Below are 17,493 nucleotides of genomic sequence, written 5' to 3'. Positions count from 1 at the left end.
GGAGAGCAAACACAGAGCCCCTGTCTGGTCCACCCAAGCTGAAGAGGGCCATTGATCCACCAGTTAACCTATTCTCCTGCATCAGTACAGCAGCAAACCCTCGGAGGAAAGCGTCCCCCGTCCCCAAGCCTGGCCATTGTTTCCCTCCACTAATATGATACCCCCCGAAGGTTCTCCACAGACCTCATTTCTAATCAATGCATGTGGTTGGTGGGATCATCCTGTCTCTGCAAATTAATGACTTCACTTTTTTCTGTGGTTTCATTCCATCGATTTGTTTTATTAGCCCATTGATCTCCATGCACCACCCCCCCCACCTCCTAACCCCACCTTCTACCTCGCCAGGTCCGACCAATGTGCTTCCTCTTTGCTTATCAATATGAGAGCTGAGGGCATCAATGCAATCAGCTGATGCCTTGGTAAAAAGACGTGGGAGTAGTGTGTACAGATGGGTGAGACTTACTGTGGTTAAGCTGGACATGCACTGGGCAACTTTAGTGATGCTGTTGTTAAATTCCACCTCACACTGTGAGAGCAAATCGTCTGAGATGTGAAGCCAAAGCTCCCGATCTATGTGCTCACACTGTACAGAAACGTGCTGCCTTGGTTGTATGTACCATTCTGTGATAACTTTACCTCATAATAACAACTTTATTCATACAGCACATTTTGAAACAGCACTTGCAAAGTAAAAAGAGTACAAATATAAACAAGAATACTTCAAATCAATGACAAGAAGCAAAATAATACAATGTCATTTACAATCAAAGATGACAAATTATAATAGACTATACAAAATCTAAAAGGAAAGACAGCAGATACAATGATACATATTTTAAAGGTAATTCCAAAAGAAAAGGATCAAAGAAACATAAGTAATAGTAAAAACAATTATAATATGTACCGAAACATAAAAAAAACGAGGTGTCTGCATTTTGGTTTGGCTTATTTTGAAGAAAGAAAGAAAGTTACGCTGGATGCAACTATATTCTACATTGATCACTACTTGATTATTGCACTTAAAATTCACATGTCCGGACCACCTGTTGGATTGTCGGGAACATTTGACTAAAAGTCGCACATCTCAGAATTTGGGTCAAAAACGGGTTTAAATCTCATAGTGTGCGCTCAGTTTTAATGGTTTCGATTTATGTTGTTTTGTGTCTGATTTCTATTGTTAAATTTTCCTTGAAATTAGCTCCACAGTTAAAGTAAAACATAAATTTGCTTATTTGAGGAGGGTTTATACCTCAAAGATGTAACACGAACAAATGTTCATTATCTTTAATGTTCTCAGAGAGTCAAAATTATAGATATCCAGGTTAAAGGAATGTGATTTTTTACTAGTTTAATAGAACTGCCATGGTCTAAATCACTCTGACGTTCATCTGGTCAGGGCTCGCTGGTCTTATTAACAGCCATATCTAACTCTATCCCCTATAATTCCCTCTGAGATCCGAACAAAAGGATAGGAAGTGCTTTACTCCGACAAGTCAGACTTCACTTCACAGGAGGAATTACAGCTTTTCATTTTCTGTCACTGGAGCGTTTTAGTGAGGTGCCCCACCAGCATAACGACGCTCTTTCTCTCTTGTTTTATGACTTGAGCCAAGCACAAAGAGTTGATTCACAGTAATTACATATGAAAACGCAGATGCCGACGAGCATATCTGAAGTTTGAAAGCACTGAGACAGCTGCAAAAGTACACACACTAAATATTCCAATGCTGAAAGAAATATGGAGTCAGAGCCTTTACACCCTCAAGTGAAAAAAAAAAAACACACAAAAGTTCTTAAAGGGAACAAAATTCAAATGTGAGGTAGCTGAAGTGAGCCCCGTGTCCCTCAATGCTTCTGTCTGAATCCATCAGGGAAAACACAGTTTGCATTCTCTGGACAAGATTCTCCTCAGAGCCTCTGCCATGCTATAAGCAAAACAAAAAAAAGCTGACGTAATACTAAAGGCTGTAAAATGTCTCCACCCATCCTCTCTCCCTCTATCTCAGTCCTGTATCTTCCAATCTATTTGTTCTCTGTATTTTGTGATCGCTTTTCAGCCTTTACTGTGATAAGAGTATTTCATTTAAGATATTGTGTCAAACTGCAGCAACAAGCATTCTGCTGTACACACAACTTCTCAGAAATGGCAAGTCAGTTTAACATCACACCAAGCAAGTGCACAATTTATAGAAATAAATCCACAATATAAGTGCTGTGTCACATGTGGGCTGAAGAAGTTAAAATATAACAATATCAAAATACTGACATGCACACTGAAGAAAAAATGTTCTAATCTGCATCTTGTCCCACGGTGGTGGTAGGTGTACGCACGTATCCTCCTCTGCAGGACAGTGCTTTTCTGTGGTGAGAAATAACAATATCTTGAGAGTGTCCATGTTCAAAGATGAGAAAGAGACTATCAAGCGCCCCGCTCCCCCGCCAAAACTGTATGTTTATCCAGCTTGTGGGAATTCCTGTTCCTCAGGACGGATCCGGAGTTGTCCTGATTGGCGAGATTCCCGTCCCACCCTCTGCTCTGTCGGGCCCTCTCAGGGAAATCACATCCCACACAGATAGACGATTACTCACTGTCCCTCCACTAAGACGTTACTCTGCTGACCTGGCAGCCGGAGAGATGGCGATGGTGTGTTTGTAAATAACAGGGATGTGAACGCTCTTGAAAATATATGTACATGCAGATGCACACATGCAAAGGCGTAGAAACTTTAGAATTTACAGTAAGACTTACAGTGACTAAGGCCTGCACATGCACACAATTTAAGGTTTTCACTCCACTAAGGTAAGACTTAGTTAAAACAAGTCAAGATTACTTATCTGAGTAATAGCTCCCGAGTTCCCAAAATGTGAAAAAAATAACCCCAATGAGGTCGTCAGGGTCATCGCTGTTTGAGACTTTCTTTTCTTTTTTTTTAAAGCGTATTAGGGAATAGAAGTCAGGACATTCCCGGCCTTTATTCCGTTTTTTTTTATTATTGTCCTTTTTGTATCTTCTGTCTTTTATCTTTTGTATCTATCTAGTGTACAAACAAAAGAAATCACATGCAAAATAGTGAAGCGGGTTTGGATTTTGAACCTTTTCTCTGGGGATGAAAGTGACATGTTCTCCCAGCGTTTCAAAACCCTATTTTTGTTCTCCGGACTTTTTACTATTTCCTGTTGCATTTCTGTCTGTCGTCTCTCTGAACATTATTCTCCTGCTGTCGGGAACATCTGTCCTGATAAAAATGTTGAACATGAATGAATTTTGTTTTGTTCCCCTTCTCTGAAAAACAACAAACAAAATCAACTACCATGATCTTACATAATATATTTCTATATACAATCAAAGATATGCCGTCGTGTGTATGAATAAATTAATAATAGAAGTCTGTGGTCATCCCAGGCTGTATGAACAAACGATGTACTTCCTCAAACATTTCACCTTTACAGACCTGAAACCTCCGTCATCTTGATACTATTATCAGTAATTTATACCTAGGATTCAGGTCATAAAGATTTATCTGGGCAATTAAACATGGTACAGTGTTCAGCACATAAAGAGGTAGGTAACTTATGTTTTGGTGCGTTAAGTCACCACTACATGCTTACACCTCTCTCCTGTCTTTGTATAAATCCTTTCAGGGCTTCTGGCAGCGGTTTCCTGCTCTTTCATCTGGCTCCCTTGTGGTAGGACTATTAGCCCAGCCTGTATACCTGCAAGTGTTTGGGAGGCAGCTGGCTCTGGACGCTCAGTGCCTGCACGGGCCTAGGGGCTGCTGGGACCTGGGAACACTGGCACCAAATACCAATGGGTAATTAGACCTTCATTCAAGAGCGAATGTGGCAAGCATTAGACACAAGGCTCTTTCCGGTTCAATTCTTATCTCCATCCTGCCTTCTTTTCCCCTCCCAACAACCATGCTTCATCCACACTTTTTTTTTTCCTTTTCTCATGATTTTTCTTTTCCGGTGTTGGACAATCCATAATCTCAAGAAGAACATCTGGCGTGTAAGGCCCTGCCATTAACATCTGTCTCGAGGGATGGAATCACAAGTGGACAGTTCTGAGCACAGGTGTGAACGCGCCCAAGACATATTGAGGATGCATTTGAGATGTGATTGCTCAGATCCCATTCGGAAGTGGTCTGGGCTGCATGTGGCCACACTCTTTTAGATGTGTTAATGCAAATGGGTCCTGGGCCACACTGAGGGACCGCTTCTCAACTGACGAACCCCGGACCCGCTTCGGTTTCATAATGGACACAAAATATTAACCCTAATTCTCAGTGTTTAACGTTCACAGATTTATTGTGGGCCACCACTATATTAAAATTGTAACAGACCAGCCATGAAAGACATGAGCCCCACCTTTCCCTTAACTAAGTGTTGCTAAAGTGCAGTTTAACAACTTTCCCACTTAAAAAACAGGTAAGAAAAATAAGATTTATGTTTTCATATATTTCACAGTTTTGCCACAGATGCAGATACTGAAGTGTCAGATATGAAGTTAATTTATTTATGTGTCTCTCTTATGTACCACTTCTTTTTGTCAGTTGTGAGAAACATGACAGCAGTTGTTTCTCATGTAGGAGGAAATCTATGAGAGGCCCCTTTTCGCTATGTGGTGAAAGGTGACATAACCCATAATTCCACTCAAACCACAATGTTCTTTTATCAGATGTTCCTCCCTTGCACTGCGACGGGGGGTTCACGTGACACAAGCGCTCACAAATGACAGTAACAAATTGCTGTAAATAGACGGAAGCATGGAAGCACAAGGTCCACCCTCACAGCATCCAGGGCTCAGCACTGCCCAAGAGGATTTTCATTGGGTTAAAGGATAAAATACAAACCACAATATTTCCCCCTGTAACAGAACGATAGTTTGTGCAGCAAGACCAATATTTAGTGCTGACACAGCACTGTGAAGATACATATAAAGTTTCCAATTGGGAAAACTTAAAACAAATGTTAATGGGATTTTGTCAAATGTTACTTTTGGCATTTTCAATTTACATGTCCATCTCTCAACCATGCTTTTTAGCCAATGCAAATGTTTTTTTCTGATTGACATGTATGTTTTAACTGATTTACATGCTTGTTGTTATGTAAATATTGGGGAGACGTGTCAAAGTGTTGTTTAAATGCTCTAAATGAATTTAGTTTTCAACATTCCAACAAGTACAAGAACACACTGAAGTCGGAACAACGACTTCCCAACTCGGGGACTGGTACCTTCTGTGGAGCACGTGAATGCACAGTACACACACAGGGGTCCAGCAAACAGGAGCTAACACATTAGCAAGCTAGCAGTTGGTGAGCAGATGACTGGCAGAAAGGTGAAGGGTCAGAGATTGCTGACAAGTCATTGGAAAAATGTGATTTAAACAGACCTATGGAAATATTTGAATGAAATGTGGATATAAACATACAAGGAGAGAAAGTAAATTTTTAGCTCATTATAGAATTTTGATTTAAATTATTTTATATAAACTAATTTATTTATTTTGATATTGAACTTAAAGCTAAAAAAAGCTACATTCTACAGATCATAATGAGAAATAATTAATTCCCACATTTAATCCTTGTGTCACAGGTAAGGGAGGTGTGAACCGGCTGACAGACTTGGTAGCTCTGCAGTGAATTGAATCCAAGGCTGGGGAGGATGCTGCTTTTAGCGGTCAGAGGAAAACACTGGGTCCAAATTAGCATAAACAGGAACACAAAAGGAAAAAGGGGAGAGGAACGAAACAGAAAATAGTGTTGTCAACAGGACCCCCCAGTGAGGAATTTCAATTTCATATATCTAATTATCCCTGTCAGATGGAAACAAGTGCCAAAAAGCTGTCTTTGTTCTCCCTCTTTATCCCCCGCATCTCTCTCAATTAATTTCGGCACACGAATATGACTAATTGTCTCTCTGCAGCGTTGCAGCCACATAAATAATAATTGTGGCCCGTGTTGCAGGGCGGGGGCTGTGGGGGTACTCATGCATCCGTTTATGAAATTTGAACACAATGGTTTGTGCATAATTCAGGTGATCGCGTTAGCAGGCCGATGCAACCTCTCTGCAGACATCACCCTCTGCCCCACTGTCTTGTAGCTGCATAATACCTCTATACTTTCCCTCCTTTGTACAAGCAGAGCGTCATGTCTCTCATTTCTGTCATTGGGATTGTTTCTTTGTTTAGAGTGCTGATATTAGCATCATAATCAGCCAGAAAGAAAGAGGCGGCAGTGATGACTGATTTATGCGTGGTTTGTGCACAGAGGCCCGACAAAACCAGTTAGCGTCTACTCTCCATTTTCACCAGACATGTGCACTTTATTATTCACGCGCTCACACACTAAGTAACTTGAAAAATCAAATTTTCACCAACGTACAGTACTTCAGCGATGAAAACCTTTTCAGCGGGTTTGGTTTATTTTTTCTGAATCTGGTGCTTTAATAAAAGGTTCTTCTATTTCAATCTAAATGAAAGTGGCAAAGAAACACTCAAACTACTCTAAACAAGTGTTTTCAGCCTTCATACATATTGCTTTCATAGGAGTATTGCACTCCAGTTTACATTTAACTCACATTGCAAGGTTTGTGACTTTGACAATGATTGTATAATTAATTGCTGTCCTATTCACTCCGAACGACCTCGTGTTTTCCGGTGTTTCAAAAAAAGAGAAAAAAAAAGTAAAGAGGAAGGCCAAAAATATGCACTCCTGAAAAGATGTTTTATCACTTGTTGGGAATGGCATAAAAAGCCCTTGAAGGATACAACTAAAGTGATGACATTTGTTTGTTCAATCAAATCCTTCTCAAAAACAATCAGCAAAACCTAAACATAATGAGCCAAACATCCAAAACTCGTCTAAACAAAGCTGCAGTCGAGCCCCGGCACTCCAACCATAAAACATACCCACTCATTCACTCACACACAGAGAGAGGAGGGAGGGGGAGGAGTTATTGTTACATTTCATTAGACACATTCCTTCTCTGTGGACTCTTGACCAGTTGCCATGGCATTTTAGCTGACCACGTTTCATATCAACCTCTCTCACTCACTCTCTCTCTTTGTTCTCTCAGTCAGTAAACTTAAACATGACTGGGATGACATGACTGTATTTACCACACAAATTTACAACTTAGACGAAACAATGCAACAGGTAGTAAAAAGTTTTCACTCTTCATGTGTTCGCTGTTTATATTTATAGAAGCTCCACCTATAAATGTTTGTTAATTTGCTTTAATATGTTTTCTTGAAGGATTAACAGGCTATCTTGCATAAACTAGCTGCAGGCTAATAGGGCCTGATTTAAATTACTTATGGTATCTTAAAACATATATATAATATTAACAAACAACTTTACTTTACATTAACTTTTGTCCTTTTGGTTTATCATGGCCTTGATATTATTGATCTGCCATGTGTTTTTGTGTCCGTATTGTTTATTACTTTTTTCTCCTTATCTGTTCTTGCTTGTATTTATTTTGGAGGTTTTTTTTCTGTTTCTTTAGTTTCATACTATTTCATCTGTAAAACAAAACCAGTGACACATCAGATGAGGCTGGTCAGAAATGCAGATTCATAAAGTTACAGATAAATAATATTGAATGTAAACTATGGTTAGGTATTCTTACGTTTACGTAGCTAAAACAATTAATTGAGTTTAGGCCAAGATGGTGGTTATGTTTGGTAAAAAGGTAAATGTAAATTGGAGGCACATGACAGAACACAAACTCCTATCTTCATACAGAAAACTCAGAAAAGCTCTATGACTAGTCACTGCAATCACTGAGTATTAGGGTCCCTAGAATAAAAAATAAATATAGAGAATAAATTCTCTTTTTAAAATTGTTGTAAAGAAAATTATAATTTTTTGAATAAGTAAAACTTAACAAGGTGCTCCACAGTCCTTATCTTAAAGTTGTAAAATTACGACCTTATGCGCATAAATATTCCACTCTAAAGTCACGTTTTTTCTCCATTCTCATAATATTAAAATCACGACTTTATCCCTGTAATATTCACACTTTTAAATTCCAACTTTTTCTTTTTTTCAATAAGATACGCCGTTGAAGGTCACTTTTCCAAACCGCGAATATCCTTACTTTCTGCCTGCATACTGTACAGGCCAAGCTAATTCCTATATTGAAACTGAGTGTTGGCACAGTGCATAAATCATGAGATGCACAATCGTTTAATATAGACATAACTCATTGGGATATTGGATTGTGTTGTCAGCCGCAGATATGCCTATTAGGGTGATGGCACCAGCTGACACTACGCTAAACCTCTTTGGTTATACTTTGCACTGGAACACATTACAAAGACTCAAGCCTGCCTGCACATTCTGTGCTAGCATGAGAAGGAGGAACCAGTCAATAGTGTGTGTTCACACTTCACAGGAGAATGCAAGACGACAACATCTGCTTGACTTGCAGGTATCACTGTCAGCTCATTGTCTTTTGTTTGAGGAAGGACGAGGTGTTAAAGAACAAGAAGAAAATGCAAATAGCTGATTGGCCAGAAGAACAACCACTTAACTCACCTTTGTTTTCTCTTAGGCTACATCCATACTACTACATACTACTACAACTAAAAGGATCTCCATCCACTTGAGCAATTTAGCTCTGTATCAGTTTTAATCCCTGTCCATGTGAACATGCCTGAAAATGCATATCACATGACCACTCACGTACACTGGGCATGCGCATGCTGGTGTACACAGGATGCTTTTGGTTGTGAGTTGCAGACAGAGCTAGGTTACAAAATAGAAGCAGCAATGATGGAAAGTAAAATGCAGATTTAGCTGCACAAAAGCTGTTAACCAAGACAACAGGGTCAGCAACGCTTGTAATTAATTATCCATAATGTGTTCTACACGGGTAGCTGAGGCCAATGCTGGTTGTTTTCTTCCAGAAGAGGGTCATGTGATCGGAGCCCAGCGTTGCCAGATGGGAATTGTTGAAGTATCGTACCAGAAGCTTATAATTATCGTATTTTGGGGGGAATATTATCGTACGCAACCAGAGTAGGGATGGGACGCTGCTGGAACAAACTGATCTGAGCGCTGTCATCGCACTCGCAAGTCTCTGGAGTAGTGTGGATGTAGCCTTAGTCACTGCCTACACCACCACTTCAACATTGGGATTTGGCTAAATGGTCATAAGGGAAAGTCCGTACCACTGGTTACCAATGGCAACTTGGCCTTAAGTGTTATTGTAGGTTTTTTACCAGGGTTGACAGTGCTTGGTAAAGGTCATTACACGACACCTGTTGTATGAGCAGAAAATAGCATTCAGTTGCCGTTAGTGAGACTGAATGACCGCATCATATCAACAAAATGCAACCTGTCACTCAAATCCCGCTGTTTAATTCTTTCACAAAAGTTTCCCTTCTCACATTAATTTGCATTTTTCCATCAACAGTCAAGTGTGTGCAAAAAAAGACGATAACAAAAAGAGAAAAAAAATGATTTGCATTCAGTGTATAAATAGTTCCAGGGACAAGGGCTGTTAAGTTTGAAATTAACATGTAAACAGTTGGAAAGTCTCTCCCCCACCACCACCCCCCCCCATCCCCTTCTCCTTAACCCCCGCCCCTGGCTCCCTTTTAGCGCCTTGATAAATAAACATAAAGCCTCGCACAAAGACCGCCTTGTTCCTTTAAATGGGCTACTTTTTAATGGAGACATATATTTCCAGGATTATATCAGCATTCAGTTGCAAATTTTGAGTTTTAATACTCCAATCGGGGCAGTCTATGAATAAGAGTATCATTTGAATGCAGGGAACACCTGGTGCTGAGGGCTGGGCTGTGAGGGGGCTTCGAGCTGACCTGGTGTCAGTGCCAAGGCTTCCCTTGTTCCCAGCCGCTCCATTCAGATTCTCACAGCCTCAGTCCTACTGATGACTGTAGTTCATGATCTGAGTATGTGACGTGAAGAATCAGAATCAATCAAGTGCATTTCCTGATATAATGCGAGACAGATAAAAGGTCTAGAATTACACTAGAATTGTTTAAAAATTCAAAGTCATATCCTGTCACATCAGCCTGTAGTTTGTGATGGGGGAGGAACTTACATGTTAATTGAAAGAAAATCATCTTATTCTATCAGATCTTTTTTTTTTTTTACCAAGTTTACATTGTCCCGTTGAAATGGAGATGAGAGCTCCAAATTCTCTCCTGTAACAAGAATGACAATAAAATTGAATATTTTGTTTGTTTTTTTACTTACTTGGCAGCTCGAGAAGAGATGGGGGTAGGGGTTGGGTGGTACTCTTTGGAGGAGGAGAGAGGAAGGGGTTCCAGGGTCTATTCGTATGCACCCCGCATCCACTCAACACACAATCAGGCCTGTATTGCGTTTTGCAAATTTATACCCAGGATGTTGGTTGAGAGTGTTTCCCTGAAAAAGAGAGGGAGAGAGAGAGGATTTTTTTTTCAAGTAAGTGTCTGCTTTCATGAGCAAGAGTGATTGAGGCACACAAACAAACCTTTGTTTCCCAGCTCACAGATGCAAGGACCAAGCTCTGATTTATGCCCCACCCCGAGACACATTTGCACTTTTTTAATACTTTGAGACTAAGACTGTATGAAAACAGTACTAATTCTACTGAAAGCCAAATGTCTTTGGTGGTTGCCGCAACACAGATTGTCAAATAAAAGTGTTGCCCCAGTGAGAGACATATTCTACGCTGGCCTTTACATCCACTAGCTATTCAGAGCAGCCTCTCGTCTTCCTCAAAATATTTGCACAGCCTTACTTTTGCAGTGGGCTGGAGAGCTGTACTCATGACAAGCCGATCTATAACCAGACACCAACTGTCAAAGTCAAAGGCAAGAAACACTGAAGCTAACGGACATTGACCCGCCTTTGCCTTGTTTGAGATTCATTTGCATTCTGTTTTGCTGATTTTCTGAAAATTTAGTAAAAACAAAGAAAAAAAACATTGAAACTTGGCCCCTGACAATAGAAGCACAGAGGACATGTACTTTACCATAGAACAGTGGACCATTGTGTGCAGAGCATACAATTACCTCAAGGCAGTTTGTGTGATTTGTAATTACTGTACTGTACTAATGTGTGTTTGGTACGTTCCAGTCAGAAGCAGGCACAGTAGACCAGTATCGTATATTACATCAAATATCATAGGGTGCACAGACACATGTATAAAATAATTAACATTAAAAATTTTAACATTTAAGTTAATGGTATATTCATAAAGGTTTACTGTTCAATGTAGTTGAATCTGTTTCTAAGGTGGCTTCATGTTGTTTTACCTAAATAAAAGATGTGAAAGTTCCCTCAGACCGTGGCCAAAATTTTGTTTGAGGTGGTGTAGGTCCAGATCAACCAAATCACCAATCAGATTGATAGCAGTATGCAAATCAATCAGCATCAAGCATAGATAGACGCAGCCCATGTTATGACAACAGGACGTTTGTATGTCATACAAAAAGTCTTTGGTTTGCTCCCTAAATCGCAACATGAAACCAAAACTAACCAATCAAATGTGAACAATGTAGCAAAGACATCAATCTCATTTTGGACCATGACTCATCTTTTCAGGTGTGAAAACATAAAAAAAAAAACTAAAGCAGTATAGGGACGCTCCTTAACTGTTATTTCTCTCATCAGTTATCCAAAAGATTTTTTAGAAGTCCAACTTTCTGTGTGAGGTTTATTTCCTGCATTGAATCAGTTAAAGTTTATTATATAAGTATATCTAAGTGATGGGTTTGTCATACCTGCACTACATTGGGTCAGAGCGTTGCATCTGCTGAGCTGAGAGCCCAGTCAAGTTTGAAGGCTGCTGACAACTTGTTTACGTCAGTCCCAATTAATAATTAGTTTAATGATTTGAGCGCTTGACATGTGCCCCGGACAAATGCAGGCAGGAAAATGCACACACAGTGCTGTTTGCATAAATCTGCCATTTCAGCGCGGGTTGAAGGGGAAGAGAGCGAGAGCGAGAGAGGTGGGGGAATTATAGGACTCAGATGTGTGTGATTGGCGGTTCCCTTGGCTCCCGGGGTTAGAGAGTTCAGAGAGAAGCCGATTATTGTTCTCCCTCAGGTCAAGCCTTCATAAATAAACAAGGGAGAGCCTGCGGCACCGTGTTTTAGTATGATTAGCATATCATACAGCCTATCGACAAGGCACTTATCATATTACAGGACGGCCGTCCTCTGAGCACACGGAGGTTACATGTACAGGGTTGCTGAGCATACATCTCTGTTCATTAGAGGGGTCCTCGGGGGAGAGAATAAATCATATCAGCACGTGGTTATGGCAGTGCAGTCGTTTGATTTCGCCATACAGCGGATGTTAACCAGGGGCTTCAGTAATTCAGAGAGGAACAGGCAGTTAGCTCTACACTGAGGAGGGGAGATGATCCAGAGGATTCATAGAGAGAGAGTTGGTCGACTAGCAGACAGAGCTGTAGTAATTGAGACTAATTTCTGGTTAATGTTGCAGGGTTAGAAACAGCAACCATTGGAGTTCTATGATTTGATCAGGGTTGGGGTTAGAACCAGGGGGTTATGGGGTTGAAAAAAAAAGAGGGCATTTCCCTCCCAAGGGGTGAACTGTTTCTCTATTAAACATGACCATTAAACAAATGCTGTGTGCTTAAACATTAGCATACAAACCAATCACTGAGCTCATGATTATTCACTATCACAGATGGATGAGAGTGATGAAGTGATTTACAGAGTGATTTCCAAATGTACGGAAGCTTGGTGGGCTAATCTCAACCCTCTATGTAAAATTGGGTGGGTTTAATATGATGACCAAAACAGGAGCGCACCAACTGGAGGGCCACTCAGGGTTTTTCATAAACAACCAAGATGGCTACTGGATATTTAGTAGAGAGGTCTATTGAATTCACTATGGAATAAAAAAAACTGGATGGAACTTGTTTTATCTAATAGAAGAACAAATGGGGTAATATGTATCCAGCGAGTTAAAAACTGAGGCCCAGGGAAGCATCCGACATGTTGACCTTTTTTCAAGGCAAAACCAAGATGAAAACTAAATAAAAGTATTTTCTGAAAAGGAAATTGAAAATATATACATTTTGTCTTAATAAAAACAACAGAGTAAAGTGAGAAATGGATAAATTGACAAATAAACTAATCACTGTTTTAATGCAAAGTCAAAGGTGAGCTGCATTTATCTGCAGAATCACACACTCCAGTTTAGCCCTAGTATATTTAACAGTATCATCCCCACTGCCCCAAAACCTCCCTTGGTCAGGAGTTGATTTAGAGACTTCATCTGTTGTAGTACCAATAGTAAGAATGGTCTTGTATTCAGTAATGTTCTGTCTCTGTCAGTAATGTGGTGTTGTTGAAAGAAACAGATTTATGGACATATTGCTACTACAAATTTATGGACTAAATTGACCTGCAATCCACTAAAAGAAGCAGCAGCTACAAACAAACATGCCAACCAGTTTTGTGCATGTAACGTTAGCATATTTTTTTTCAATGATGTTGTTGCTGTCAGAAACTACGGAGATGATGTCATCAGACTAAATCTGTCTTCATGGGATCGCACAGAAGTATCACATCATTCTCCGAACCAGTTTCTCTTCTCAAACTAAACTCGTTCAGTCAGCAGTATTTTCGTAAACAAGTGAGAACAGTTGTTACCAGTAATGCTAAGTGACGACAGAAAGAGTGATTCTCCTCACGCAGCTAGACTGAGGACTAGTTTTAAAACTAAACCATATTCAGATGTCAAAATCAATGCTGCACTACCACCATTTTCCAATTTGACTTCTATCTTGGCCGTGACTTTTAGTTCCACTCAGAACTTGTCAGTCGAAGTCTCAGCTCCCAGCGAGGATGATCCAGTGAACAGCAAAATGGAATAAAATAAGAGGATAGGATGATGGAGTGCACCCAACAGACAAACCAATGTTTCTATGGATGATGAAATTAGCCCAGGAGGAATTATGACTGCAGCCATGATGGAGTGGAAGTCGAACCGACTCTCAGACACGCTACTCAGATTTCAATTTAGGCAAGTCTTTTCTCCTCAGCTACACAAGCTCAACTCACAGACCAGGGGCCACAATTAGCAGCTAGCTGCTCTGACCAGGGAGAAAGACCAAATGACATCCGCACCTAAGCCCTCCTAAGCCTGGGGAGCCGCGGCCACGGAGCGGCCTCACTGCTCTCCACCTTCCAGTCAAGCATGGCCTCTTTAGATGATCCACACACTGGGAAGGGATGTTATATTTTTTACTGGAATTAGCGCTCTTTAGCATCCCTCTTGAAGAGGCAGGGGTGCCGACGACGTCCAGCTGGGTGGATCTACAGTGGGCTATGAGAGGTTACAAATCAAAAGTTGAAATATTGGATGTGTGTCTTTCATGTCTAGGCTTCACGGTGGAGGCACAAAGCTGGGATCAGTCTGGGTGCCATGTTTACCTGGCTAATCACATTAACAACACTGTCATGGAGACACAGCAGACATCAGGACCAGACATTAAGTTTCAAGTCTCATATTTCCAAACAGACGTTATGAAAATGCCTAAAATATAAACCTAAACCTAATGAAAGTTTTAGTTTGATTCTCCGCAGCTGGTGGCCTATATTTTTGGGCCATAAACAAAGGGGGAGCAGTGGTCCATATTCTCAAATCACCTCAGTGCATTTCTATACACATTGAGCATGTGCGTGTACTAGTGTGTGCATGTGTGCTTAAGTTATGCCATCCCCACACGACCCACCCCTCAAATTCTCCCCCACCCATGCAAATTAGAACTTCACACACGCCGCGGCAAGCTGCCGGGTGCTCTGTGATTTCACACGACCAATTAAGGCCCTCTTGGCAGTTGTGTGAACAGTTTCATTAGAGGAGATAATATTGCAAAGTGAAATGATAAGCAATCATTATGATTAATGCCTAGACATTACATTGCTTGTTAATGAGGTGTAAATGATCTCATTATTTTTTGAAAGAGTACAGATTAGATTAAAGTGGAGTGGACAGCGCTCCTCAGTGTTCAGACAAGTTAGTGTTAATTAGGCCCAATCTCCAGGAGCAAATGAGCCGCAACCCTTTGGTAAACAATTAGGCTTCCATAGCCTCGGGCTAGATGGACAAGGATAGGCAACTGAATGGATAGATCGCTGGAGAGATGGATGTTGAGGGAGTGTTCAAATCTGAATTGGACACATTGTTATATCCGGGCGAAATTAGACAATTGTGTTGAACAGAAAAGAACGGCCAACTCAGTATTTGAGTTGATATTGGGCTTTTATGAGATTTCTGATCCGACTGTTGATTCCACTATATCATTCATTGTGTGTTTTATTGACTCAAACAACCATTTTTAGATAACAAGTTTGTAAGGCAAAAAAAACCCCAAAGGTTTTTGTTTTTAGCGTAAGTTATAAAGTTTATTCCTTCAACATTACCCAGTTATTATTGACATTATTTTTCTATACTGCATTGTTAACAGAGCAAAAGCATTTCAGAGTTATAATAATATACATATCTTCTTCTTCTTGAAATAGGAACAGAATCACTTTCACTGAGCTTAACGTCCCAAAGGTGAGAGCAGTGTCCCTGTATCTCCTCTGAAGACGGCCCAGCACCAGTCACAGAGGGAAACGTCTGCCTCTGACAACATTGATTTTACCATCCACTTCCTTTGTCTAAAAAGATATGTTTAGATTATGACAAGAAAAGCGATGCAGTAATCCCCCTGCCATAGAAGTTATGTTTTAGAGTCATCAGACCCCTTATCGCTGATTGATAACGCTTAACTCAAAAACATATAGAAGCCTTAGGAACGTCAATATTTTGCCAGCGACTGAAGGTGACCCCTGTGTTCCTGATGTTTGCAGTGTGTGCGCGGAGGGCTTTGATGGTAAATTTGTAAGGGTGGTTATGTGGGGAGGCTATTATGGATTTGCTATCTTGGCCTGAAGTGTTTGCTGCTGATTATGTGATTAAATCAATAATAATTTCTGTTTGGGCTCCTTTGCTCCTCTGCTTCATCTTCTTTTTCTTGTGTAGTTGAGCGGAACGGTGGGCGGGGGACTGGTGTACACAAGTGTGAATAGAGGAAGCACACACACACACACACACACCCATACAACCATTAACAACACACAGCAGAACAACTGTGCAGCAGATGGCATTGGGGGCACAAACCAGGGTGAAAAAAGTGTACAGGAATTCGTAAGAAGAGAAACTCACATGAAATGGAAAAAAATAAACAATTTTCCTTTGGGGAAGGCCGAAATGCAAATTTAACACAATAAGACACCCAGGAGAATATAATTTTCAGCAAAATATCAAACATTCCTAACTTTTACCTTATCTCAATGAGCTGTCATATTAATGCAAAGCTCAAATCAGACTAAAGAACCCCTCCTCCACTTGGTCACTGTTCATTCAACTACACCTCAGACCCTGGTCTGTTGGCGACTTGTGCCAGCCACTCCGTAGCAACGGCATGCGCTCCCCTCACTGGTTCTGCCAGGTTTGTTGTTATGTCTAGACTGCAGGAAATGCAAGATTACATTTGTTTACAACCAACAGGAACTAGAACCAGAAGCTGTTACGTGATTAAAGAGTGCAACCCAGAGAGTGTGTGTGTGGCTCAACCCCCTGGGTTTGGCACCGATCGCCTCGATATAGGCAAACCAAGATGGAGAAAGAGAGCAGAGCCGCTGTCCGCGTCAGTTAGATGAACAGATCGCACTCAACGCAGCGCTCTCACTAAGACTCCAGGTTCTGAAAGTAAGTTCGAAGGTGCCAAGTTTATGTGTTTGTGTCTGTTTTGTGTGTGCACTGTATTTATTTGTGCATGTGTCTACGTGTAGTATGCATTTAGTGTGTCTGTGGCTGCGTGTGTGTGTGTGATTATGTGTGGCTGAGTTCCCTCAGCACCCTCTTAAATCTATACCCAATAAAAATCAGCGCCTTCTCGAAAAAACAAAACCCAGGGAAACATCTGTAAAACATCGATTTTGCAGATTGCAAACCAACTGCATGGCTAATGAGAAAAGAAATCATTTTTGATTAATTAACGCAAAAATTGGAGAATCTAAGCTGCCACCAGGGAGATGACAAGTGCTGCAGGCCTGATCACACAGGAGGGGGGGGGTGGGACATGCAGAGGAGCTGCCTCCAGCTCAGGCTGCAGGTCGGGAAGGGAAGAAGGAGAGAGGCTATGTTGGTGAAGTTGAGGTATGGCTCCCATTACTGAGCCAAAATCACCAAGAGTCTTGGTGGTGATCAAATGGAGTGAAATACTTTCCACTCAGTCATCGTGCACGTTTATTCATGAAGGGAAAAAAGCTTGGTAGCTATCAGCATAGGTGGAGTTTACAGCTTTTACAGTACTACTTTAGTCTCTGGCATTGTATTTAAAGGATTGATTCACCCAAATTACACCAACACACACGGACACCAACATCGTTTCTCACTTCAATCTGTGGATATTTAACCTTTCAGACAGTTATAGTT

At 40.8% G+C, this 17,493-nt stretch overlaps 1 long non-coding RNA gene across 2 annotated transcripts in view; it reads right to left on the bottom strand.

Annotated features, from left to right (window-relative positions):
* Positions 1-17,493, bottom strand: part of LOC118113973 — a 68,475-nt gene that overhangs the window by 22,409 nt on the left and 28,573 nt on the right. For both annotated transcript variants that reach the window (XR_004697401.2, XR_004697400.1), the window contains exon 3: positions 10,234-10,404. This is a non-coding gene — a long non-coding RNA (uncharacterized LOC118113973). The remainder of the gene's footprint in view (positions 1-10,233; positions 10,405-17,493) is intronic.

Source organism: Hippoglossus stenolepis, chromosome 8 (genome assembly GCF_022539355.2).
Source record: "Hippoglossus stenolepis isolate QCI-W04-F060 chromosome 8, HSTE1.2, whole genome shotgun sequence".
NCBI classification, from domain to species: Eukaryota; Metazoa; Chordata; class Actinopteri; order Pleuronectiformes; family Pleuronectidae; genus Hippoglossus; species Hippoglossus stenolepis.
Note: the sequence above shows the minus strand (reverse complement) of the source record. Positions and strands in the feature narration are given on the sequence as shown.